We start from the raw sequence: 26,788 nt of genomic DNA on the forward strand, positions 1-26,788 counted from the left end.
ACGTACAGAGATCATCTAGTCCAACTCCCTGCAGAAGCAGGTTCACCTACATCAGGTCACATAGGAACATGACCAGGTGGGTCCTGAAGACCTCCAAGGAAAGAGACTCCACAATCCCTCTGGGCAGCCTGTGCAACTGCTCCCTCACCCTCACAGATAAATAGTTTTTGTTCTTATATTTAAATGGAACTTTATGTGTTCCAGCTTCATCCCATTACCCCTTGTCCTGTTGCTAGCTACTACAGAAAAAAAGGGATGTCCCAACCTCCTGACATCCACGATTTAGATACTTGTAAATGTTAATACAATCTCCCCTCCGTCTGCTCCAGAATAAATATCCCCAGTTCCTGCAGCCTTTCCTTGTATGAAAGATGTTCCAGTCTCCTGATCATCTTGGTGGCCCTGCGCTGGACTCTCTCCAGAAGTTCTCTGTCCCTCTTGAGCTGAGGAGGCCAGAAGTAGACACAGGACTCCAGTTGAGGCCTCACCAGGGCAGAGTAGAGGGGGAGAAGAACCTCCCTTGACCTGCTTGCCCATGCTCTTCTTGATGCATCCGAGGATGCCATTGGCCTTCTTGGCCACAAGGGCACATTGCTGGCTCATGTTTAGTTTATTAGCTCATTAACCTTCTCTTCTAACTTCTTCCTAAAAAGTGATCATGGAGACATCCAATTGGATGCTTGGTTTGTTTGTTGGGGTTTTTTTTAATGTTTTATCAGCTTTCACTATTTCAGGAAGTTACCACAAACCTTTGGAACTATTTTCTGCAGTGTCCTTGCTACTAGCCTTAGCAACAAAAACCTAGGACTTATCTTTGGGGAACATGTGGGGAATGATATTTTGTTGCACAGTTACTCCTTGGAATTTTATAGCATTCTCAGACTTAAGCTCTGACTTTCCTCTCCTAAAGCTCCACCAATAGACTTGTCAAAAACAGGTTTCAGCACTTGCTGACATGGACAAGAGCTTGGAAAGCTGTTTAGGAAAGAAACAGCAGGCTGATGGGATAACTCTTCATAGGCTTCTTCCATTTTTTTGGTGCTTGACAGTGACATTACAGTCATCAATTTGTAGGCTTTGTAGTTGCTTCTTTCCATGTTATTACATGTGTCATCTTAAAAGAAATCCTTACTTGCATTTTAAAAAGGGTTTAACAGCTCTAGAGCATGATTCTAGCCTTTTTGTTCTAACTTAAGTGATGGACAGGTATTACAGGTAATTTGAACAAAATAATTACACATGTTCACACTGTCTTTAAGGATACAAAGTGTCCAGTACTTTTACACATACTTTACACACACATTTCCATACTCATCCTCAAGTCTGATTACAAAGTTTTTATAGATGTACAAAGGCTCAATGTGAAGAATCAGAGAGGCTGTTTGCATGTATAATACTTAAACACTCTTAAGTGTGGCTACCCAAGACAATACTTCAAGAACACTCCTGAAGGATGCTGGATAAATGACATTTCTTTCATACATCCAAGTTCTCCCCCACAAATATGGAATGACAGAATATGAAGGAAGAGACATGCTCCTAAGAATAGCAAAGACATGCTCAGGTTCAGAAAAAAACCACATCCGTGCCAAGCTAAAAGCAATAATATTGGCAGACACGTGCAAGTTGTGTAATACCAATGAACACTGTACATTAGTCTACATGGTCATGTGTGCACATTCAACTCAGCTAAAGAACTGAAACTATTACTTAAATATGTGGGATTCACAGTAATATATATGCAGTGAGAAAAACAGAAGCAGAATGAGTGAGACTTCTGACAAGAATTTATACAATTTTCAGAAATCTATTTTTGTGCATCATTAGGTATCCTGCTTTCAAGACCTTAAGAAAAAAAGTGCTTAATAGCTGGTCTCTCTGGATCCCATTATGTAATCATTCAAACAGCAAGGCACTGAAAGGTACTCAACAGAAACTTCTTAGTAACATTTCATGTCACAGTGCAGTTTGTGTTTTATTTGTTCCTTAGGAGACTTAAAAACTAATTCAGATTTTCAGAACCATAACATGTGAGAATCTGTACCTTAGTACTAACTCATAGCTACTTTTAAGATGGTTAAGTGGCAACACTGAAGATGCACAAAATTTACAATAATATATTCATATACATCTAATCAGTGAGTATGGAGAAGACAAAAGACTTAAACTCCTAAAAGCCACCGTACCTGTCCAGTAAAGCGTGTTTTATCTATTCATCATAGGTTACACAGCACAGCTATGAATATCTTATGGAATTACATGGGAAGCATTTGATCAGGACATACTATCTTCCCCACCCAGACCTATAACACAGGATCAGGCTTTCCATCAGGCAACTTTCTCTATAGTTGTTATCAGTTGTGTGCTCAAAATACTTCCATCTTAGCTTCTCTAACATGTGAGCGAAACTTGCCTTCAGGTCAAGTGTGGATAAAGCTTGATTTTAGCAGGATGCATGCCCAGCACATGCTGAAAACAAGGCATTTCCAAATGTGCTTCAAGCTGGGCACTGCTGATAGAACTGGTCATTTACAAATCCTGACCTGCATAAACAGTAACTTAGCTACTCAGTTTTGCCCTTCACACCAAAAACTTGAGATCTTCTAGCAAGTATTGCCTCCCTTATATACATGTAAGATGGAAAAGACAGGGTCAAAATCATAAATATTTAACAAATTTTTTTTATAATCTTTTCAGCATCTATTGTGGTGGGTATCAAGCTGTTTTGTCACAGTAGCATCTGTCTTAGATAATTCTTTCTCTGGCAAAAAAAAAACCCTTCAACAACAGAATAATCATAGTAGCACATTGACCCCATCTTGAGATTGGGCATATGTCCCAAGTAGATCTATTTTGAAACCAATGAAGCACAAACTAAAATTGAATGGAATAATATGTTACTATCTTCTCCCATAGAAGGGAATTCCTGTGCAGTTTTCTCTTCTATTCTTTGTAGCAAAGTAGCCTTTGAACTCCTTACATGCAATATGATTGCTATTGCCAGCATAATTTTTTTTTCTTCAAAAAATATAAACCCACTTAAAACTGAAACACTAGTGAAAAGTTTCCATGTAAAAACTGGAAATATTGTTTTGTGTCAGGTTTCTATATTGCTCCAAGTTTCTCTTGCACCTGAACCTGTCCCTCATAACCCTATTGTCTATCCCCAACTGTTATAATTAAGTCTAATCAACCAAACGTCAGGGGAAAAGCCAAACAACAACAAACTATCTTGACTTCTTTAAAGTATGAACTACTTATACTTTTAGCACACCTATTTTTTGTTCTGTTGTCAACAGAATGCATTAAGATATTCTACTCTACAATAAAGACAGTAATCTTAAGGCCCAATTACTTGCATAATTGGAACTTGGAAGTTTTAATGAGCTCTAGTTTGTCCATACTTGTGATGAACAGCATTGTACAAGAACAATTTAGAAGGTTACATTCTTTTTTATAACATGCAGAATTAAAAATTACTTCTAGTTTTGACAAAGATTGATATGTCTAAAGCATTCAATGTCACCATTTGATCTGAGTAATGACTAGTTTTCTGCTGTTGAACAGCAACTAAATCTACTTGAGCAACAGAAAGCTTCCAAATGCTTCATTTTACTAGTATTCAGTATTAAAGGGTCTGAAAAAAAAAAAATGAGCACTCTCTAAAGTGTTCAGATCATGTAACCAGAGATAATGTTTTCTACATGGGACTTCATTCTTTTGCAGCTAGGTGATGAGATAATCATCTGAACTTAACATACAGTTATTTTTATGTAACAGTGTAATACAGCAGAGTTAAGAACAACTTTGATTTTCCAGTGAAAGTTTCTAAACACACTTCAGAAAATGTAAACCACACAAAAATAAGACAAAATCTTGCTGCAATAATGACCAAGGTTTCAGAAAACCACACATTTCCTAATAAATCACAATGCAAAGTGCCAAGAGTTCAATGGCATTGCTTAGACTAAAGCAGTGAGCATCTCTGCAACCATAATGGGAGTTAAAAAGTTACAGGAGCAACAAAAGAGAAAGTTATGCTCTTCTTAAAAGTTATTATTTGAAATATTTCACATTAAATCTCTCTGATATACCTTCAGAAGCCAACATATCAATAATCTGTTGCCTGAAGAGATTCTCAGCTCATATATGTCATGTTTCTCTCTGGAATATAACCTAGTACAGTGAAACACTTCCCAAGATCTCCTCCCAGCAAAAGTAAAGCTACACACAGTGTTCATCTGATAACAGTCTCTCTTGCTTCTATTTTAGAAGTTTGAAGAGTTTTTTTTTTTTTTTAAAAATGTACGATTTCACTTGTACAGATTCACTTGTACTGAGAAATCCAGACTTTAATCACTGAAGAACAGTTGATTAACCCACTGTAGTGGTTTTGCCTGGGCTAGGTTTTTGGTAGCAGTGGGGGCTACAGGGATGGCTTCTTTAAACAAAGATCTGCCAGAAGCTTCCCCTGTAGTCTATAGGGTTAGGACCAGTCAATTCTAAGATGAACCCTGCAGCTGACCCAGGCCTGGTCAATTAGTGACTGAGGTAACACCTCTGTGAATAACAAAGTTGAGAAGGGGAAGTTGTACAGTTGCTAAACTGCAGCAGCAACAAGGAGTGAGAATGTGAGAGCATCTCTGCAGACACCAAGGTCATTGTAGAAGGAGAGGAAGGAGGGTGCTTAGGCCCTGAAAGAAAAGACTCCCCTGTGACCTGTGAAGACTATGGTGAGGCAGCTGTGCCCCTGCAGTCCATGGAGGACCATGGGGGAGCAGGGATCCACTCATAGCCTGTGGAGGACCCAACACCAGAGGGGTGAAGGAGGCTGTGACTCCATGGGAAGCCTACATTGGAATAAGTCCCTGGTAGGAGTCCGTGAGGAAAGAGCGCACACCAGACCAAGTTTGCTGTCAGGACTCATGATCCTCTGAGTGACTGATGCTGGAGCAGTTGGTACTTGAAGGACTGTTCTTCTGGTGGATGACCCATATTAGGGCAGGGTGTGAGAAGCTACACCCAGTTCACAGGAGGCCCTCATGAACTGCTCCAGCATGGGAACTGGGAACCCATGGGAAGGACCCACACTGGAGAAGTTTGTGAGGGACTGTCTCCCATGGACACTGCTCCCATGTAGCAGTGGGAAGTGTGAGGCCTCTCCCTGAGAGGAAGCAGCAGCAAAGTCCATCTGTAGTGAACTCACTGTAATCCCCCATCCCCTGTACTGCTGGGGGGCAGGAAGGAGAGTCCTGGAGAAGGGAGGGGTGAGGGAAGGTGTTTTAAGAACCAGACTTATTTCTCATCTCCGTCCTGATTGTTCATCAATAAATGAAAGCTTTTTCTGCCTGAGTCTGTTTTGCCTGTGACCCTAATTGCTGAACAATCTCCCTGCCCTTACCTTGACTCAAAAACCTCGTTATATTTTCTCTCTCTCCTGTCCAGTTTAGGAGGGGGAGTGACATTACAAATTGGTGGGCAGCTGACACCCACCCAGAGCTAAACCACCACACCCACTGAATCAATAAGCACAGGGTCAATAGGGTGATATCTAATTACCTTTTTTAATGTATTAATGATGGGTTTTTTTATTATATACATGATATCTCTTCAGCCTTTCCAGTGTGTTAAGTGCTATTTGCCTTTAACCACAGCTTATATAGATACCTATGTTTAATTATCTGCCTATCCTTCTCCTCTCACAGTTTTTGTAAAAGTATGGGACAGAAAAGAAAGCATAAGGCAAGAAAAGTGTGGGGAAAACAGCTAGGCAAGGCAAATCCTAACACAGCCATAGGTAAAACCAATCCAAGAGTCATATTTGCATGTTTCAAAAAAAAGGAGTGGTGTTTAAGGCCTCTGCAAGAGTGCCACTACCCTGAAACACATGGTGCGGACTCTGGATTTTCACATACCATCTCTCTTCTCCAGTGAGGACTGTTGACCAAAGTGGAAAAAGAAAATCATAATTCTTTACATATTTCACCTGACATACCTAATGTTACACTAAGAGCTGTGCTATAACAGGAATGAAAAAAATAGTTTATTGAACAACACCTGGGGAAAAAAGTTCTAAATGTTTTCCTACTGTGGACACATTTAGAAACTTTGATAAATTCGATTTCATTAGAAAGGTGATAGGTGGCTGCAGTTTTGAGTTTCAGTTTCTGAACCCTGAAGTCTCTTCTTCCTACAAGAAGATACTGCTTCAAAGCCTCCATATCTGGAAATGAAAGCACAGAAGTAATTGGTATAGGATGGGCTGACAAAGGACTATGAACAGGCCAGCATGCCCAGCACCTTGGGCTGCGTTTGACGGGAAGCCTGCAGCTGAACAGATTGGGTCGTGCACATCCACATCCTCACGTGCACAGAAGCCATCTGGAAACAAATAGCTCAATCATGAAAGAGTAAAGATGAGAAAAACTTCATCTCCCTGATCAAAAACATACTCATCTCCTTATTAGTCCCGTTTTAAGCCTCACCAAAGACACAGCCTTTTCTTTACCTCCTTCTGCACATACTCTAACATCTACATTAAGAGCATCACCCCTGGAAAACAGAGTCAGCTGTGAGAGGCAAGGGCTAGTACATCATTCATCTGCTGTCGATATCCTAGTTGGGGGCACTGCAGACCCAAAAGATAGACAGTCTAGCAAGTTTCACTGAAGACTGCCCTCAGGTAAGTGAGATCCTTCAAGCAATTGCTTACATAGAAGTAAATTTAAGCCCACAGCATCCTCTCTCCAAGTAATATTTCAGAAAAACAGTAGCTGAAAGAGGGGGACAAGGAGTTAAACAAATTCTGTACATCATCTGGGATCATATTTTCCATCACTTCCCAGAAAAGGCAGCCATCAATAAAACACACTAACAAGGTGCTATTTAGCTTGGCCAGCTTTACAGCAACTCAAAGTCTGCCTCTGTCTCTACCCCAGCAGGCATCTGGACCCCGACTCTACTAACAACAGCTATTGAGAACCAACATCAGCTACTCTCAAGTTCACAAGTCCACTTTTAATGAGCCTAATTAATTTACTTTCAAGGTAGCTTGACTCCAGATTGCACTGTATTTTCTAACTGTTTTCCATAAAGCCAGAGGGAAGAGATGCACACTCCCTTCAAGCCTTGCCATGATCCCATGGCATCCCTCCAGCACCTCTCCTGGCCAATGGGAACAGCCTGCTCCCAGGAGGGCCTGGAGAAAATCAAAAGGGAAAATACTGCAGACTAAAATACTCTGAAGGAAGACTGACTGGGGATTTTACTATTAAAGCTAGTCCTCAGATGAGGAAATTAAAACTGTTAAAAGCTGCCTTTTTAAATAGTTTTTAAATATTAAGTCATATATAAACAGAGATCACTGCCCTCATTAAAAGGTGCTTTTATTTCCTTATTCACTCCCTCAGTTTTCTAACATAAACTTCCTTCTGCTACTGACAACTTCTGCATTATTTATACAACGGCCAAAGTATAATTGGCCTCTTTCACATGAGTGAATAACAGGGGGGGAAAGTAGGGCAGGGAGAGAATGCAGATAAGTGACAATTTCCATATTCGTAGAGAAAACAGTTGTACCCTGACAATGTGACAGATTTTAGAGGTACTGTTCTGCATTTATATATAGCTGATGCCTAGCTTACAAAGGTTCATTGAGCTATAAAAACTCATTTAGCTGCTGACTCAAAGGATAGAAAAAAATGAGAATTTCTTTTGACCAAAGATATAAGACAACCATTTTGCAGTGATAGAAAACTCCTATACTCCAAAAAATTATTTCTAGACCATTCCAATTTAACATTACTTTAGACTTAACATGAAGATATAATTCCTGCTATACATGGTACTGTAAAAACCAATAGCTATTTCCCAATATTTAGAGGAAGAAATTGCATAAGCTTAAAATATACATCCTATTTTATTCTCCACATTACCAGTTTGTTTTATCTTTTTAGATTTTTTCCCCTGCTTTTTTCAACATATCATTTCTTTGAAAAATAAATTTACACTCTGAAGCTTTAAAATGATCATGTATTCCTACGTAAAGAGATGCAATGCCCTGAATTTAAAGAGGTCACATATTACCAGGATCATCTGAACATTTTTCTACATAAAAATAAATAAATCTATTCAAACAGATTCCGTACTACAGCTCAGGAACTATGATTTCATCTCAGTCACAAATCACAACACAACTATTGCCTTAAAGTACATTAAGGCAGAAGGGGAGAGCAGGTGTGCACAGGGAGACAAGCAAGGACAAAGCAAGCTAACCCTCAAAAGCACTCTGTTTAGGTGCAAGATTTAATGTAGTTCACAAGGAGGAAAACACACTCTAGCAACACCCAAGCTGCTGCTCTTCTCTCGTCCAAGAGCTTTGCTGACCAGAGGAGAGGCAATACTATAGGCCTTCCCCTACTTTGCCAAATGTTATTATTTCCATCACTAACATTAGTGTAGATCTGCTTGGTTCCCTGCACACTTAAGATTCAAACCCTCATGAAACTAATAGCACTCTCCATCCCAGCTTTAGTATTCAAGTTTCAGAAAACATTATGTCTCTTCATTGTTGTGATTCACAGCAATGTATGGTGAATCCCTTTGTGCAAGCCCATTTTCATCAGCACAGAAAAGACCAACTTCAACCAATTGTCCAAAACCATGAATAGTCACCCCCAATGCAACGGACCTTTAGTTAACAATTCTACTGAAAAGATACCCACCTTTCTGTGGAGCTGACAGAAGTTTTCCTTACTATTAGCAACTCTGCTTCAAGTTTACTTTTTCCTGAGAGCACTGCACAGATTCTGTAGACACACAATTTATTTATACAGCAAAACATTTCTCTCCAAACATTATTTTTAAACAAAGATTCCTGCACCACCGAGGTTGACATTCCTATGAATCAAATACAGTAATACTAACTGCAGCAAAATAAATAATTTGAGATGGATTTTAATTAGGTACTTTCACATATACCATCCCATCATCCATCCAAAATACTATCCCACTTCAGACCAATTACTTCGTCTGAAACTTAAAATGATTTTAAGCAGTCGCCACACCATAGTTTTAGATATCAACCTAATTCTTCTCTTCACAGAAAGATGGTATTGTGGTTAGCAGTATTAACCGTAGTATCAGAAAACCTGGGCTCAGTTTTCAGACTTGCCACAGGCTCTCCAGTAAGGCTTTAGACACATTACTTAGGAGTCAAGCACCTCACATCAGGTGTCAGTTGCCTCATGTAGTGATCTCAGACCAGAAAAGAAGAGGGATCTGTGAGAGCAGTCCATCTCATACCAGATGCCTAAGGTAGGTCAAAAAAAAAAAAAAAAAAACAAATCACCTTCCAAGAGCATTTAAACAAGATGAATCCCATCTCTAATCTCCCTCTGCCATTGATCTCCATCTGTCATACAGGATTTATGTTTCGCCACATCAATAGGACACTACTCTGATGAGCCCTTACATATTACTGGTGACTGTCTGATGTGTACAGACTTGTGTATTTCACAAAAAGCTAATCCTACAATATTTACCTGAAATCTTCAGTTTACCTCCAACAACAGGCTACCTTGGCAGTCATGGTTTTGGTTTTCAATTTTTCACCCATTTATGTCATCATATATCAGAGCAGGACTGGACATTTTCCTACATCAACTTCTTATTGAAAAGAGCAGCAGACATCTCCAATAACTACATAAACCTCCAGGTAGATGAGTTGGCTCTTGTACTGGGAAAGCTGAAGTAGCAGAACTTTGCTAATTCCTTTATCTCAGAAGCCTTTAGAAATTGCTTTCTGACATGAAACAGCTAATATCTTAAGTATTACTGGAGCTGGAACTAGTTTATCTCCTTTACGCCAGATAAATTCCCTCCTGGCCACATAAGGCTAAGATCCAGCCCATTTGTACCATCCCACCTGCAAATAACTCAAATCCCAATTGTGAGCATGGCATTATGCATAAAAATAGCTTTCTTCAGTAGCAAATTAAACACTTCACTTTCAAATAGAAAGGGGTAAAACAGACTGTGAAAACAGGAAGCTTCTTTTATGTTCAAAACGGATATGTAAGTTATACCAGCATGAAGGTAAAGAGTAAGTATAGTTTCTAATTAGAGCTCTAAAGTGAGAGTCTAAGCCCCCTAGTATGGACAGTACAGCCTTAATGACCAGCAAAAATACAGCTAGCAGAGTGCTTAACAGATAAGCATTCATGTTTTCAAGAATGAAGTTTCCATGATACAATTAAAATCCCTTTGAAGGAGAAGGTTGATATGGTTACAGCAACGTATTGTTTATTGACCTCTGGGGGACTTAAATAATGGCACTTTTTCAACATTTAAGCTAATTATTATTTGTCTTGCACAATAGTCCACATCCCCAGTCAAAGATCTGGATCCTATTATGTTAGGCACAGTATAAACACATTATAAGATATGTCAGGCCCTGTTCTAAAACGACTGCAGAGCAAACACTGCTTCTCACAAACATGAAGCAGCTCTTGATGAAACAGCTGCCACCAGTTAATCAATATTTGGAATTCACCATGTTAACAGGGGATGTGGAGACGTGAGCCATCACCCCTCGATTTTTTTTTTTCCTATAGAAGAGAAACTTGCCCATACACCAGCATATTTGTCAAAAAAATAATGGTTTTTATTTTTCCCATCCAGGCAAGCAGAAAGTACAAAAGCAAAGTAAGTTTAAAAGCCCAACTAGTTATTCTAAATGATGGTGACAACAAATTACTTCTTATGCATCTCTTCCAACTCATCTATAAGTGCTTTGAAAAAAAGTAATCTAAATTTATACGATCTAATTCAGCTCATCTAATAAAAGGAAATACAATTCACAAGAAATACATTAATGAGTAGTCAAGTGAGTCAGAATTGGATGCATAATATTAGGCCAAGTCCAATGGAAAAAGCAACATGGCCTGAAGCAGTTGCTTTTTAACAGGAAACAAAGTTTCAGCATGTGTTTATTTTGGACTCTATGCACCTTATCTAGGTAAAAACTCAAGTATTTACTACTGTTAAAATGAATAGTTATTGAACATGCTATGACTGCAAGGTTGTTTTTTTTTTTTGCAATGACACTAGCCTATACAGTAAATACACATATTGCATGTTAGTCTTTGAGACTAACCCACTGTAACTAACCAGCTAACACTGGTTCTGTCTTTGCCATACAGTGTTTATGTCTCATCAGCTTTATATCTGCACTAACATGTATAAAGTTTTTGACTGTCACTGAGTAACTAACAGCCCCTCCACTCACATACTTTGCTGCCAGGTTCTCCCAGTTATACTACAATTTCACACACATATAGGAAACTCATCCACCTAATAACAGAGACAATAGCTTTAACTGCAATAAACTCGACTAACCCCAACCAATAAACTTGCTGATCATCTTTAAGAGTGAGAAAGTTTCAGTACTTTCTTCTACTCTCAGTACTCTAAGGATCAGATAAATATTGAGCTCAGTTCTATGTTATTTACAATACACCTCAAACTTTTTACCAAGAATTTATTCAATACAATTATCTCCAAGCCTGACTGAAGCAACTGCCTTTAAGTATCTTACTGGCACTACAGATGTAAGTAGAACAAGTTGGACTAGCATTTTTCCACAGTTTAAGGATATTTTTCACAGTATAACTACTGACCTATTGAGAATTATACAAATATTTATCCCAAAAAAAGATTGCCACTATTTGGCCTAGTGGAAGAAAAAAAAAAAAACAAACCACCCACAACCCTTCAATACTTTGTTAACTGTAACAATCTGAATACATCTTCAACTAGGATCAGTACTCACTACATCCACTATGGCCTTCTGTCTGCTCCTGTGTTCATCCTTTCAAATTCACACATTCACCTACTTAAAACATCTAAACCCAACACTGTAAACTATGCTAAGAGGTTGGGATTTTACCTCTCCACAAGAGATTATTTTATTCACCACAAGAAACATCACCAAACTGAGTGGGAGAAGACAGTAACACCACTGATTAAGGCAAATCAGATGATAATCCCTTCCCACATATCATTTAGCTTTTTCCTGTTGAAACTGGTTAACAGCATCAGACTTGTAAGTTGTTTTAAAAGTAACTAAAGAACAGGGCCATTTGAAGAGCCAAACTTCATCCCAAAGCAAATTAAACGCTCCCAGTTTCATGTTGCTACTAAAAGGAAATTCAAAAGAGCGATAGCCAGAGTAATATTGACAAGTTCCATAAAATTGTTTCAGTTATTTTTTCCTTTTACTGATATGCATTAAATATATTTGGAATCCTTTTGATGGTACAGATATCAATATGCTACCTGGAAAGGCAGAAAAAGGTTTTAGCTTTAGGAATACATTTTAATCCCTCAGTTACAGTGTAGACAGTCTCTACTATGCCTGCAGAAGTCTGGTTCATCCCCTTCAGTGGGTATCTGGTGAGTTGTTGCCTTAGAAGCCAAGTGACACTACATGGATAAACAGTGCTCAGCTCAAAAGTCTGAGTTCTCATCACTTGATATTGAGATAAAACATTTATTACTATACTTCTTGTAAAACACTGCTTTTCATAGCAGGTTTTAAGCTTTGTTCACCTGGAACATAGGACTTCAATCAATATTTATAAAAAAATGATGTATTCCAGAGTAAACAGTGCAATTATTAGCCAGTATACAATTTGTAAAGCAAATATTTGCATATCAAATATTAAGGTAGGTTGAAGTCATTATTAAAATTATACTTGTATTTTGAAAATGACAAACCCAAGAAAGAAATATAGCACATAACTTCAGATGGTTTTGTCCCAGCTGATTTGAAGTTTTCACTATTAGCATTTTCTCAACAATGAAAAAGCCCTAAATACACATTAATACAGAAAAAAAACCTTTCAATCCTATTAAGAAGGATTTACAAAAATAAAACAAATATACAAGATAAGGACAGCAAAGGCCTTATGCAGCTATAGCATATCATGAAGAAGCAACTGACCTCTGTCAAGGTCACACAGATATTCCCTGGTGTTTCTTTGCTCTTAACTAGCAGCTGAGTAAGCTAATAAAGCCTGAAGAAAGCAAGCTCTGAAGAGCAAGTGCAAGATAGTTCCTTGCTATCAGTATATAAAAAAACTATAATGAAATGAAAACTGTGGAAAAGATAAAAAAGCATCTAATGACAGGCTTTTCCTGAGGAAATATTATTATGTCCCAGATTTAGTTATCAAATGCAACAGTTTAACAAATACATTCCTAAACAAACACTCGAGCTATCAAAAAAGATACAAGTTTTAACTTCAGGATCCAGAAATCCTGCAATTCAAACATCAGTCAAAAACGCATTTGTCTTCCACCCTCGCATGGACTACTCAAGGATGTATCTGACAATCCAGTGGGAGAATGCTCTCAAAGGTAACTCTTGCTACTTCAGTAGAGCTGTCACTTGTAACAGCAACCTGTGGTGTTATCAGTGCCACCAATCAACCGTCCATGGCTTAACATCTGCAAAGAGGACAAGGAAGATTCTTTACAAGTTCATCCTGGTGCAAAGCAGATTCATTACGGGGTTCCCAGACTCAGATGCCAGGCATAATAACTATCATCTGCAAGGTAAGCTCCAGAATGGGTTTGGCTGAACATAGTCCTTCAGGTAGCATCTGACTGATAAGCATCTGCAAACTAATTAAGGCCTATTTATACAAGCTCAGGGCAGACTGAGGGGACACAAATATTGGTCCTCTCACATTTCAAAGAGGAACAGGCATTCTCTCCTTAAAAAGTCTTCCTATCAATAAGCATAATTTATAGTCTTAGGAGAAAAAGGAAAAAGTGAAACAGAAGGAAGTTATCCATTTCAATGGGTTTAAAATTAGGTCTCAAAGATTAACACCCATTAGATAAATAATCAGAAATTTGTTGTCAGTCAGGTAGGACCAAATAGAATTATCATGTACAAGGGCAGCTTAAAGTTCAGGCAGAACCTTTCCATGCTATATGAGTAATGTGTCACAAAAACTTTTACAAAAAATTATTACTTAATCTGAGAAGTGTAATAGGAGTTAGTAGCATTAAGTTCAACAGGTTGGTGATTTTTAAGGACAGATGATTATCTACTCTGTTCTAATAAATTAACAAATCACAAATCCAGCAATTTCCACATCAAATCTAGAACTTGTACCTGGTCTAGTTAAAAGGAAATACTGATCTAGAGATTTCAAGTAGAAAGTTGTCATCTCCTCAGTAAACTGATCCACACACAGGCCACTCCAATGGACAAAAAGATTGATACCTTATTTCCAGTCTGAGCTCTTGTAGCTTGCATGCCCAACCAGGATACTGCTTAGGAATCAAGGAATCTCTTGACAGATAAAACTTTCCAAAGAGAATGGTAAGCTTTTAGGAGTCTCATTAATAAGCAGATTTGGCACATCTTAAAGGACACAACTCCCAAGTCCCTTTTCTAAACTAGCTCTAGTCACTCAGCACTCTTTTTGAAGCTGAACACCCTTCCTACTCTTAGTGCTTCAATGTTTACAGCTGCATACGGCTTCTCCGCTCTTTAAATTAGTGACAGATGATGTTTACTGGATGTAATCCCCAAGTCTTTTCTCAGTGTCAATTTTTAAGAGGAAAAAAAATAATGACATTTTACTTGAAGTAGGCAGAAGTATTACAATTCACTTTAACACACCTATTCAGATGTATTTGGCTAAGAAACCACATGAAATCGGTCTGTAACAGCACTTTTTCCAACCATATTTATTGAAGTTACATACATGGTCTTTTCTACAACCTATTAAGTAACAAAAAAAAAAATATACTAACCTGTTCACAATGGTGTCCTTCTATAGCTTTTTACATTACAATCAGAACATGACCCTAGCTAAATGCCTTACTGAAGTCAAAACACAAAGCTTATAGCTTCAACAAGAAACAGAAACCCTTATTTTTCAATTTTAAAAGCCCCATGCTTTCAAAACTATTTTGATTGGGATGTTTTACACTATCAATCTTTAACTCTTAACTATTATTCAATAGATTGTGTCTTCTATTAAAACACCATGCCACTAAGTTTTTCTTAAGTTACCACATTTAACCTTTAAAAAAAACCCACATACTATAATTGTAATTGTCACACATGGAGAATTCCTCCCAACTTTAACTTTGATGACAGGAACCAAATAGAAATAGATAATTATAAATAAATACTCCATAGCTTTGGAAAGAAGAAAAATCATAATTAATTAAAATTACACGCTACAAGTGGTCCTTAAGTTGTTCCAAATAAGAAGAGTTAAGTCTGATGTCCACCTGTTGATGTACATGTACACATTTTTCAAGAAGTGTTACTACCGTTAAGAGACAGGATTCTAAACCAGATAAAGATTCTTGACAAATAGTTTATTTCCAAAGCACCTTCCACAAAAACACTCTATTTTCAACTCCTCTATCTACATGTTTACTCAAACACATGGAGATGAGGGAGTTTGCAGGCTGGTAACAGTTAGCATCTTTCTCATATTGCAACTGCTACACTGGTTTTCAACTACACATAGAAACACAATATCCTTAAAATAAAGGTACAAAACAGAAATTGTAAATGGGTTTCTAAAATAACTTCATTAAACTATCACTGAACAGCTGAGGCACAAATCTTCATGTATTTGAGGCAGTATAATACCTAGTCACTAAAGAATATGGTTAAGTTATTAAAACTACTGGAGTGCATTTGGCTATTACCATAAATCCCAAATATTGTCAATGAAACTTAGAGACACCATCGTTACAGTAACCAAACTGGTTGAGGTATTGCTAAATAAATTTTTATTTCTCTGAAATAGTAATTATTCAGATGAATATTGATGAATAACTAATTCTTTGGATAATTTCTGGTGACTTTTTTTAAAGTTCATACAATTTTCCATTTAGAACCATAACCTACTAATATTTATATCAGATAACTACAGTGCACAGGAGACACTCTATATTTACTTGATGTTCCATCACATTTCTCCCAGCACCTTTAGGAATAGCAAGAAAACAGAAGTAGCATCCTGACTTTGCAAACCTCTGAGAATTTAAAAGATGGCAACATCATTCCCTCTAGCATGGAGAAGAGGTAGTGCCTGCTATTCTGTGGAAATACCTCCAGACTAGTAGTGGCAAGAAATCAAGTTAAGAAAAAAATGTTCAATTCTCATAAGTGTTTATGGAAAACTTAATGAGTAGCACTTTGTGGGTCTTAAGTCACTGGTGAGAAAAACAGTAGAAAAGCTAGCCCCTAAAACAGTCTCATTAGACATTTGTCAACAGTAATACTTAAAGAGAGAGCTTTTGGTTATTACGTGCCCCAGGGAAAACAAATAAATTAATTTAAACCAGGTAACTTTTCCACACACTGCATGTACAAATGACTTGGCTAGTCTGTGAAACCCCCTAAAAGAGATTATCCTCTCACCAGAAGAAATCATGAAGAGCCCTTGTCAGTTGTCCTCTTCCTAATGTGTTCTGCTTTGGTATCTGGTATTTCTGTAAAAGATAACAGTATAACCAGCATTTCCTAATCCTTGCTCTTACTGAGGTGTAGAAGCAAAGGTGAAGAAGCAAAGCCTACTCTAGCAAAAACAGCATTTGTACATAGCGATCTTGAAAATATTTAACATAATGCTTTGTTTATTCAGTCTGGCAAATGCTTTTATTTTAACCTCAAGCATCTTTAGTAAATGTCAGCAGTGAACACACATTCATAGTTGGCTAACAAGCCTCCCTTATGTGTATTTCTAATTAAGCTTCTTCCTAGATACCACAAAATGTTTAAAACAAACATTCTATAGAGAATCAAAGTAAATCAAACAATGAAGTATTTCGTTGTGAAACTGCATGTTTATATGAGCATCACCAGCAGAGGGAAGGAGATCATGGTATCCATGCATAATAATTCCTCCATGCTTCTCTTCTAGATACACAGATACATATTTTTGTCCTTTTCATTTGTATTGCAAACTTTTATGTCTCTTCCACAGCAGGTACTACGGGGTTGCATCCACTCTTTATTCAGAACGCGGTTCCCAATAAGAATTTATTAGTGTGTTTAAATGTGTATATAAATACAAACCCACACACATTCATACATAAGTATCTTTAAGATTGGAATCAGACTGCTGAATGCACAAGAAAAGATTGTGATATACTAAATAAAAGGTTCATTTCCATCTGAGGAAACATTAATTAACTGAGTTCTGTACAGCTGAGTGGCTTAAAAACTTCCGCCAAGACCCTAAGCTGCTCCTTCTTCTTACTTATTACAGCCAACCCTGCCAAAAGACCATAAAAATTGATTTTATGTTTCCGGTCTCTCTATGCTAGCTGGAAAAGTATAGATTTCTTTTCTTAAGTTTCTGACAAACAGAACCTTCCCTTATCTCACACTTTCTCAACTGCCATGCTAACCGACGCTGAACGTCTTCTGGGCTCCTGTATCTGATTTAAGGTATGATTAAGGCAAAAAAAAAATGTTTTGGATTGTTAAAAATCAAAACTGACACTGTTTTGTACCTATAGTTTTAAAGGGCTTCTCACTCATCAGCGTTACAGAGGCTACATCCCACTTGCCCTGCTATGGCATACGTGGTAATCGATCATTTTTCACGTTTGTTCTGGGGAAGCAGACTAACTGCTCTGTTATTCTGTGAGCTACCTCTTTAAATTCCAGTATCAATCCTTAAAATGGATTTAGCATCTTTTGCATCAAACATTAATAAGGCTCGCTTAAGCACTCTTAATGCGAAGGAAAATTGGGCTCGTATGAAATGGCTACACCGGAACATTTCATGCTTTTGCAAGTGCAGGAGTATGATTATTTCCTACAGTATGTCATTATCTTCTGCCCCGTGGTTCTTTTTTAAATTATCTCTTCTCACTCAAGCTGCCTACACTATGTTTTCAAGCTACACAGTTTCAATTTATGAATTGCATGCATGCAAATTTTGAGCAACTATACCCCAAGCCAAGTAATAGACCACATTAAAGTATATTCCCCTCAGACACTAATAATAGAATTGCAATTCAAAAAAAAACCTTGGAAGACAGAGAGATACGTATTTGAATCTCAAGACATAAAATCAGGTCATTTGTTTCCAAGGCAGATAAGAAAATACTATTCTAGACACACGTGGAATCTCCTTACACTTTTCCTGAGTAGGTTTATTTAAGCATGGCCAGAGATGTCATTTCATATCCTCACAAAGCAAATTAGTTTGCTGCCTACTTGTCCTTGTACCTAAAAGCTACCCTTCCCCTTCTCAGGGTCACTCCTAAAACAATCGCTCATCTGTAACTCCAGATGCCGACTCACCAGGGAAAGGAATCTCCCCTCCAGTCTACAACTATCTTCTTCCGTTTCTCTAGGATGAAGTAACTCTCTCAGACAATAAAGCAGTTTAAATAGCGCCTAATAGATTAACACACAACATGGATGGCACACAGCACAGCCACTCGGAGGATCAGTATTACAGGTGCTGATCAGTAGTCTAGTTGTAGTCTACAACATGTATGTATATCTAAAATTACTCTACTGACCTTTGTACAGAAAATACTATTTCAGAGACAGTGAAATATTATTGCACTACGGTATTTTGCATAGAGTTTACAAGGTAATAAACACAGAGCTCCTTCTTCTTCACCCGCGACCAGCTATTAAATAAGGAAAATAAGACTTGACATCCCCCGGACAATCAAAAGAAGTGATTTATTTGGATGCTAACATCTGTCTCGAGATTGTGGCCAAGTGCTTTTCTGTGCTCATTTAGGACCCCACTTGGAAAGCTTTTCAGTTACATTTACCTAGAGATTTCTCTCTACCACTTCCCATCTGACAGAAATCACTCAGCTGGGTCTGATGAATAATAGTAAAAGGCAGCTTCTATAAGAGATGATTGAATTACAGATTGTTGAAAGTGCCGTAAAGGCTCATTCCAATGACTACATTTAATTTACTTACTATAGTGACTACCAGAAGCTGGTAGTCGTTTGATATCTCTATTTCAGACGACTGGAAACAAAAGAAATATTAACACTCTTTGCCACTTTCTTGCTACTGTACACAACAGAGTTTGATAAGCAAAATTAACTTTTAAACGGAGGGCTTATTCCCTGTCCACACCGTGTGCGCATATGAAACGGACCACAACACCTCTGAAATCAAACCAATGCAAGTGGTATTAAAAAAATGTGAAGGAAATAACGTCCGAGGACAAAATGAAATTGCAAAGAAAGAAAACGCATTAGCTTGACAGCCTATCCAAGCACTGGAGGAAAGGCTTTCCGCAAATCGATCCGCAAACGATGCGATGGTGCCTGGGGGCAGGTGGGGAGGCAAGCGCTCGGGGGCCGGGGAAGGCTCTCCGGCGTGCCGCACCATCCCCCGCGGGGCGGTCGCCGGGACAGACCGCCCTGCGAGGGCGCGGGCACCGCGGCGGCCAGGTGAACCCCGGAGAAACAAGTTGGCTCGGCGGCCGCCTCAGCGCCGGTTCTAGGCAGCAGCGGGGAGGGATGGAGGGCGGACGGCGCTCCGCTCCCACCTCTGAGGCGGTGGGCGATGGCGAAGCACCGCGACGGCAAACGGGGGAAGGGAGGGGGTGAGGGGGGACGCGGACGCCCCTTTGTCTGAGCCTCCCCCCGCCCCCCTCCCGTAACCGCCCCTCGCCTCCCCCCCCCCTCGACTGGAGCACCCCGAGGGCGGGCCCCCGCCCTCCAGCAGCCACGGGCAGAGCCGCCGGGCAGGCGGCGCCGCCAGCCGCCCTCATAGCATGTGCTCTCCCCCAGCCCGGAGAGCCCCCCCACGCACTCCCCCGCCCCAGGCGACGGCGCCCGGGCGCGGCAGCGGGCAGCCCCGGAGCGCTGCCTTACCTGGCAACCGGGGCGGGCGGGCGCAGACCGGTTCGCCCTTCAGCCTCTCCCCGCGGCGGCACCACGCGCGCACGGGCCCCTCTCGGGGCGAGGCTGCGGAGCGCGGCGGGGTGCGCGGCGGCCGCCCGCGCGCAGCAGGCAGAGGCTGCCCCGGCCCCCCGCGCTCGGCGGGCTGGCGGCGCGCCGGGCGGTAAGTTTCAGCGGCAGCGGCGGCCGACGGGCGGGCGGGCGGAGGCGGCACGGGGGCTGCGCGGCGCCGGGAGCGCCGCCACACTGCAGCGTCTCCAGGAATCCCTCCCGCGAGAGGCAGCCCATCACCCCCGGCCCGCCGCCCTCATTGGCTGGGGGGCGGGGAGACGGGCTCCGCGAGCCAATCGCCCGGCGCCCAGCATGGGTGGAGCCGCCGCGCCGGCCTCGCCCATCCCGCCGCCGCGCGGTCCCTGTCCGCCCCGTCGGGCGGGGCTCGGCAGTGGCAGGCAGGGGAGGAGAAGAAGGATGATGATAAAGATGAGAAGGGCATCCCCGCGCGTGGCGGGCAGGGCGGGCGCCTCCGCCGTCCCCGAGGAAGACGGGGAGGGGGGGCGACGCGGGGCAGTAGAAGGCGCTGTGCCAAAGAGAGAGCGGCCGTCGGGTGCCGCGGGCGGGGGGGGGGCGCGGCGCTGACCCTGGCCCCGGCGGCCGGCCGTCAGGGTGGCGGGAAGCGGAGGCGTCGGCGCCCCTCGCCCGGCGCTGCCACCGCCCCCCGGTTCTCGGGATCTCTGTCGAGCACGCGCTGCGCGGCCCTGCCGCGGCGACGGGTCCGAGGGCAACCCGCCCCGGGCAGTTGCGGCTGAGCCGTCAGTCCCAATTGGCATCTGTGGCTTAGGCGAGAGCAGAGCTTGTCGCGTTCAGATAACAACACGCGAGGGTTAACTTAATTCCCTCAATCCATCCACTCTGAACTGGAGCTTTGATTAACATTGGTCTGCAAAATGTAACTGTAACAAATTCAATTAAGGGAAGCACATTTCTTCAACTTTTAATTAGATCTACCCTATTTGTCTAATGTTTAATATAACATAAAAAGCTGCTTAGGTTCCAGAGGGAGATGGAAACAGATTTAGATGTAAGTTTAGCTCTTAAAAACACAAAAAGTTCTTTGTTCCTCAATGTATGTTATTGTTACATCCATACCCACAAAGGCACGGGAGAAAAAAATAATTTTATCTGTAAAAGTGTAAAAATAATAGTGTGGTATTTATGTAAGAATTTCCTATAACCTTTAATTGGTCACAGAGTACCGAATATACAGGTTCTAGCTGAGGCTTGGTGAACAGTAGCACAGGATGCTCCTGAATTACAGTTATTGTAAGAAAACTTAGTTATGTATTCCACAACCATTTAGTCGGTTTCATGTAGTACACAAGAGTGAAAGTTATGAAAATTACATCTTAATAGGATAAATAGCAAATGTTGGCAAAGAGAAGAGCCCCTATGCCATCATTAGCAAGTAACTGAGAAAGTCAAGAAGCTCCCAGGCATGTCTCAGAAGTGATTTGCTATGATTTAACAGAACAAAGAACATTGTCCTGCTATTTCCCATACTTCTGATGTGGAATTTGCCTCCAAAAATCACATCTCTTTTCTAATTCAGTTCAGACACATCTATGCAACCGGATCTAGGTGGACCAGCTTCAGCAGGGGAGTTGGACTAGATGGTTTCTAAAGGTCCATTCCAACCCAACCATTCTATGATTCTATGTCAGCTTTAGGTCTGTTAGTCAGAGTATAAGCTTTTCTTATATGGGCATGTTAGGTCATGGAAGGGAAAAGGAAAGCGAATACTAGCTCTTGCTGAGCTATGGAAAGGAGGGCCCATCATAATTTAAACTGCATAAGTAAAAGTGGTCACCCGTCCCCAGATTCCCCTGTGTGATTTAAAAATGCACTCGTTTTCTCTATCAAGGACTATTTTCTCTAGGGTCATTTATCTGGTCAGTTAAAAACCTCACACATTTCAATGCTAATAATTATGAGGACTTGATGCTGTGTTCCTAACAGCCACACAGCCAGAAGTCTGTGGGAGTCTGGCATTTGCAAGGCATGACACATCATACCCTGTCTTAGTATTTGAGCGGAGACAAGAAGCAATCATTTAAGCCCAATGTCTCTCTCTCAGTCCCTAGACAGTAAGGAAAAGAAATGCTATCTACCAGTAGCCCTTTCTCACTCTCTGACTGTGATAGTCCATACGTAATATAGGGACATGGTTTAGTGGTGGATTTGGCAGTGTTAGGTTAGTGGTTGGACTTGATCTTAAGAGCTTTTATCAACTGAAATGATTTTATGATTCTATGAAATAATTATTCTGTTAGATTAGGAAAAAAAATAAGCATTTTTCAAAAGACAGATGTGGAAGGGTGGTAGGAGAAAGTGGTGGTTTGCAATGGGAAAACTTTCACAACAGTTTCATTCCTGCTGTCACACATGCTGACTTCCATTCCTTTCAGGCCCAAATGCTTATTCACACAGAAAGAGCTCTCTGGCCCTTTGAGCAAATTTTATTTCACTACTGCATCCTCAAGGAAATGGGTAGTTACTGTCCAGTCATGGTGGTTATTTAAACCAAAGGAAGCTGTGACGCTTGAGTGGTGACATACATGTCCTGAATGGACAAGGATGGCTCAGGAGCCATTTGATGAATGCTCAGAGTGCAAGCCAAATTCTAGCCACTGAACTCATGAAACACAAGTCACTGAGTTTATTATAATTATTGTTATGTCTTTCACAGTTGTGTTCAGAGAAGAAGAAGGTATCCTATCATCAAGGAAAAAAAAGAAGATGCAAAGCCAGAAGAAATTATGTTCTAAACTCAAGAACTACTTTGTTTTCTTTTTTAATGTGCATTAGTGCATCAAAAGAGAACTTTAAACAGTGTCTACCATTCAGAAGTTCTATCAGAAATCCCGCTAAGTTCAAGTGAAGAACTAGACTGTTATAGCCTTCATATCCCTTGTTTTTAATTTAGACTTTGACTGAGTCAGAGATACAGGAGCATCTGGGAAGAATCTGAATAAAAAAGCAAGACCAGAATGTCTTTGCCTTTTTTTTTCCTACTCTCTGTGTACTATGACTTCAAGATAAAATCTCAAGATTAGAAAGCAATATGAGCCATAAAAACCTACGTTTTGAAAAAAGATTCCTTCTTGCTCCATAAAGAAAGATGAAACCTGGGCCAAAGCCAGTGAAACTGAATGTTCTCAGACCTATCCTGGCAAGTTTTATGGCATATAAAATACAGATACTAGAAAAGAGTACTAGATACTGAACTAGAACTCTCATTACTAGATACTAGGGTTGGGCTGCCCAGCTGGAGTGGGAGGACAGGGAACTTCTGGACAGAGTCCAGCACAGGACTACCAAGATGATCAGGGTACTGGAACATCTTCCTTATGAGGAAAGGCTGCGGGAACTGGGGCTGTTTAGTCTAGAGGAGACTGAGGGGGATCTCGTTAATATTCACAAATATCTAAATGAGGGGTGTCAGGAGGTTGGGGCATCCCTTTTTTTCTGTTGTATCCAGTGACAGAACAAGGGGTAATGGAAAGAAGCTGGAACACAAAAAGTTCCATTTAAACATAAGGACAAACTTTCACTGTGAGGGTGAGGGAGCACTGGCACAGGCTGCCCAGGGAGGCTTTGGAGGTCTTCAAGACCCGCCTGGATGTGTTCCTGTGTGACCTGATCTAGGTGAACCTGCTTCTGCAGAGGGGCTGGACTACATGACCTAAAGGCCCCTTCCAACCCGTACTATCCTATGATTCTATGATTCTATGAACCGAGGCAAATTCAGGATCAACAGCAGTTGTAGCCCATCAAAAATGGCATCAGGGATCTGTCTTTAGGTTCGAGATTTCCTCAGTTCTGTTTTTTATGTTCATCTTTGTGTGGCCAAGTATCAGAACTGCTGTAATTAGATGTACAAGGCAGGAAGTCACGCAAATCTTGAGGGCAAATCAGCGGCAGGAGAATGGGTAAATGTTATTGGTGGCACGTTGATATACATAGCAGACAGTTTGGAACTGCAGACTAACAGGGATTGACTTTATTCACTGACCTTGAGTTGCACAAGGTTACAGATACCTATAATTAACGGAAATATTATTTTACTTTTTTCTTCATTGTTATATTATTTTAGTCCTGTCTTTCCTTTGTTTAGGTCTTTTCTATCCTCAAAATTTTCATTTTGAGAGCAATTTGTGTGCCTGAAGACAAAGGAATTTTGCTTAGGGAGATGGGAGAAATGAAGTTCTGACTGCATAAATTGAAGTACACATTTCCAAAACTTCTTTTAGCAAATGAAACACCTGCTCTCAATTGGTTTTTGTTTGTTTGGTTGGTTTTTTCCAGTTGACTAGGAATCCAAGGGCTGGTGTGTACAGCTGAAAATTAAAAACTTGGAATCCCATTTTAGAGCACTGTCATCCCACCTTTGGCTTCAATGATGTTTCCACAGTATATACCAAGTGATGATGATCTATTTAGAAGGCACATTCTTAGTCAGGAAGTCAAGCCTGCATCAGGAGAACATGAAAGACATGAAAGCAAAGTGAGAAAGCTACGTCCCAGAAGTGAGAATTAGCCTTCAGTAAAATGAATAAATACTGGAGTAACTGTTCAGCTGTACACCACTAACAAAAGTGTCATATGAAGTAAGTCTTTGAAGATGCTTTTTGTAGCAATGTGTGAGATTGTGAATTGGATAGAGGGAGAGGATAACAAGTGTTGGGGTTTTGGTTTGGTTTAATTCTAGCTAAAATCAAAGGGTAAAATCAAAGAACTTGTTAGTCTGCTGTCTGATGTTTGTCTTAATGTGTCATTTGATTTCATTGTTTTGTTTTATCTGTACATATTTACTGCTTCTTAGAAGTTACTTAGGCAGAGATGGTCTCTTTTAATCTGCATTTTCCTAGCAGCTGCCACAGAGAGCTTCTTCTCTGTGCCCAGTGCTGCTGGACACTGTGGCAGTGTAAATGAAAATGTCATTGGGAATACATTTTTTGAGGGAGTGTTCAAACGTAGTCAAACCAACCCGCGTATGGTTCACACAGACGTCATCTGTGTAACGCGAGGACAGATCTGAGTCAGTGTCAGTCTGTTCCCCTGTAGATGGTGCCCCTAGTTCAGGGATTCTCTTTTGACTTGGCACCTCTGCATCCATAATCTTTCTCTCCAATTTCAACATCAATTTTTTCACCAAAGTTATGTCCAGGGTAGTGTTACAGAGAAACGGCATTTTCGATGCAGGTAGGACAAACTGTTGTGTTTTTTTTTCAGGCAGAGTTTACTGTGTAAAATGACAAACTACTGAACCATTAGCTTCCAACATAACCACATATTATCAATCTCCAATCTTACCGTATGTAGTAGACATTATGGCTTCCCCTGTGTAAAATTTCTAATCACTGGTGAGCATATACATCATATGGATGACTGTGTAGTAAGAATGAGAAGTGGGATTTCTAATTTAATTATATGGAGCTGACCTTCGCAAAGCATGAGGAAGAGCTGTGTAATGGCAGTCTTTGTTACCTCTGAGGACAGGGTCAAGACATCAAATCTTTTCAAATGGATATGCATGTTTGTCATAGTGTGCATAAGAGAGGACGTTTCATTAGAAAACGGATAACTCTGTACAGAGAGATGGGAAAGAATTACCTGTTAAGTGCAAAATATGCTTATATTTGCACCAACCTGAGAGTGGAATGTGAATGAATAATATATATATTAAAATATAGCACTGAAATATAGGAAAAACCCTATGGCTTCAGGCTTCCTGAATTTCATGTCTCCTCACCTGCAGTACAGTGTCCAGTTCTGGGCTCCCCAGCTCAAGAGGGACAGAGAACTTCTGGAGAGAGTCCAGCACAGGGCCAACAAGATGATCAGGGGACTGGAGCATCTTCCTTATGAGGAAAGGCTGTAGAAACTGGGGCTATTTAGTCTAGAGAAGAGAAGACTGAGGGGGGATCTCATTAATATTTACAAACACCTAAATGGTGGGTGTCAGGAGGTTGGGACATCCCTTTTTTCTCTTGTAACTAGCAACAGGACAAGGGGTAGTGGGATGAAGCTGGAACACAAGAAGTTCCACTTAAATATAAGAAAAAAACGTATTTCCCTGTGAGAGTGATGGAAACCTGGCACAGGCTGCCCAGAGGGGTTGTGGAGTTTCCTTTCTCGGAGGTCTTCAAGACCCACCTGGACATGTTCCTGTGTGACCTGATCTAGATTGACCTGCTTCTGCAGGGGGGTTGAACTAGATGACCTCTAAAGGTCCTTTCCAACCTATGATTCTAATTTGAGATCTCCACAAAACCTTCACCATGGAGCAGATATTACAAAGATGCCCTAGAAAGCCAACCCAGCCATGAAGGCATGGCAAGAGTTATCACCTAACTATGCAGGGTAGGCCAAGACCATCCACGTGAAGAAAAAATGGGATAGAATTACTAGGGTGAAAAACTAGTTGATGTATTTTAAATTTCAGAAAATAACTTCTAGTATCAGTAACCTGATATATAATTCTCAAGGGAGTTTAGCTCACACTGTCGTTTCATTCAAAGGAACAGTGAAATTGCCCCTGTATTTATATTTAAAATGCCAAATTGTAGAAGTGTCAAGATTTTTTTTTTTTTACAGCAGTCACCATTTTATAATATTTTCTGTACTTTTAAAAAACTGTATTTATTTCTCTTACAGAAATGCAGTCACTGTACAGTTCTGGTGTTTAGACTGCTATTGGGCTTAAAAGCTTGCAAAGAACACGGCTAAATGAACTGAAAATTATGTATCATTAATATAATTAGAAAAGAATTTTTAATTTCAGTTTCTT

The 26,788-nt window shown here is 40.4% G+C and overlaps 1 protein-coding gene across 3 annotated transcripts in view; it reads right to left on the reverse strand.

The window, feature by feature from the left end:
• Positions 1 to 19,996, reverse strand: part of SYT1 (synaptotagmin 1) — a 350,831-nt gene extending 330,835 nt beyond the window's left edge. For all 3 annotated transcript variants that reach the window (XM_061994205.1, XM_061994125.1, XM_061994045.1), the window contains exon 1: positions 19,915 to 19,996. The gene's annotated coding sequence lies outside the window, so the exon portion shown is untranslated. The remainder of the gene's footprint in view (positions 1 to 19,914) is intronic.
• Between the last annotated feature and the right edge of the window lie 6,792 nt (positions 19,997 to 26,788).

This window comes from Colius striatus, chromosome 1, assembly GCF_028858725.1.
Source record: "Colius striatus isolate bColStr4 chromosome 1, bColStr4.1.hap1, whole genome shotgun sequence".
NCBI lineage: Eukaryota > Metazoa > Chordata > Aves > Coliiformes > Coliidae > Colius > Colius striatus.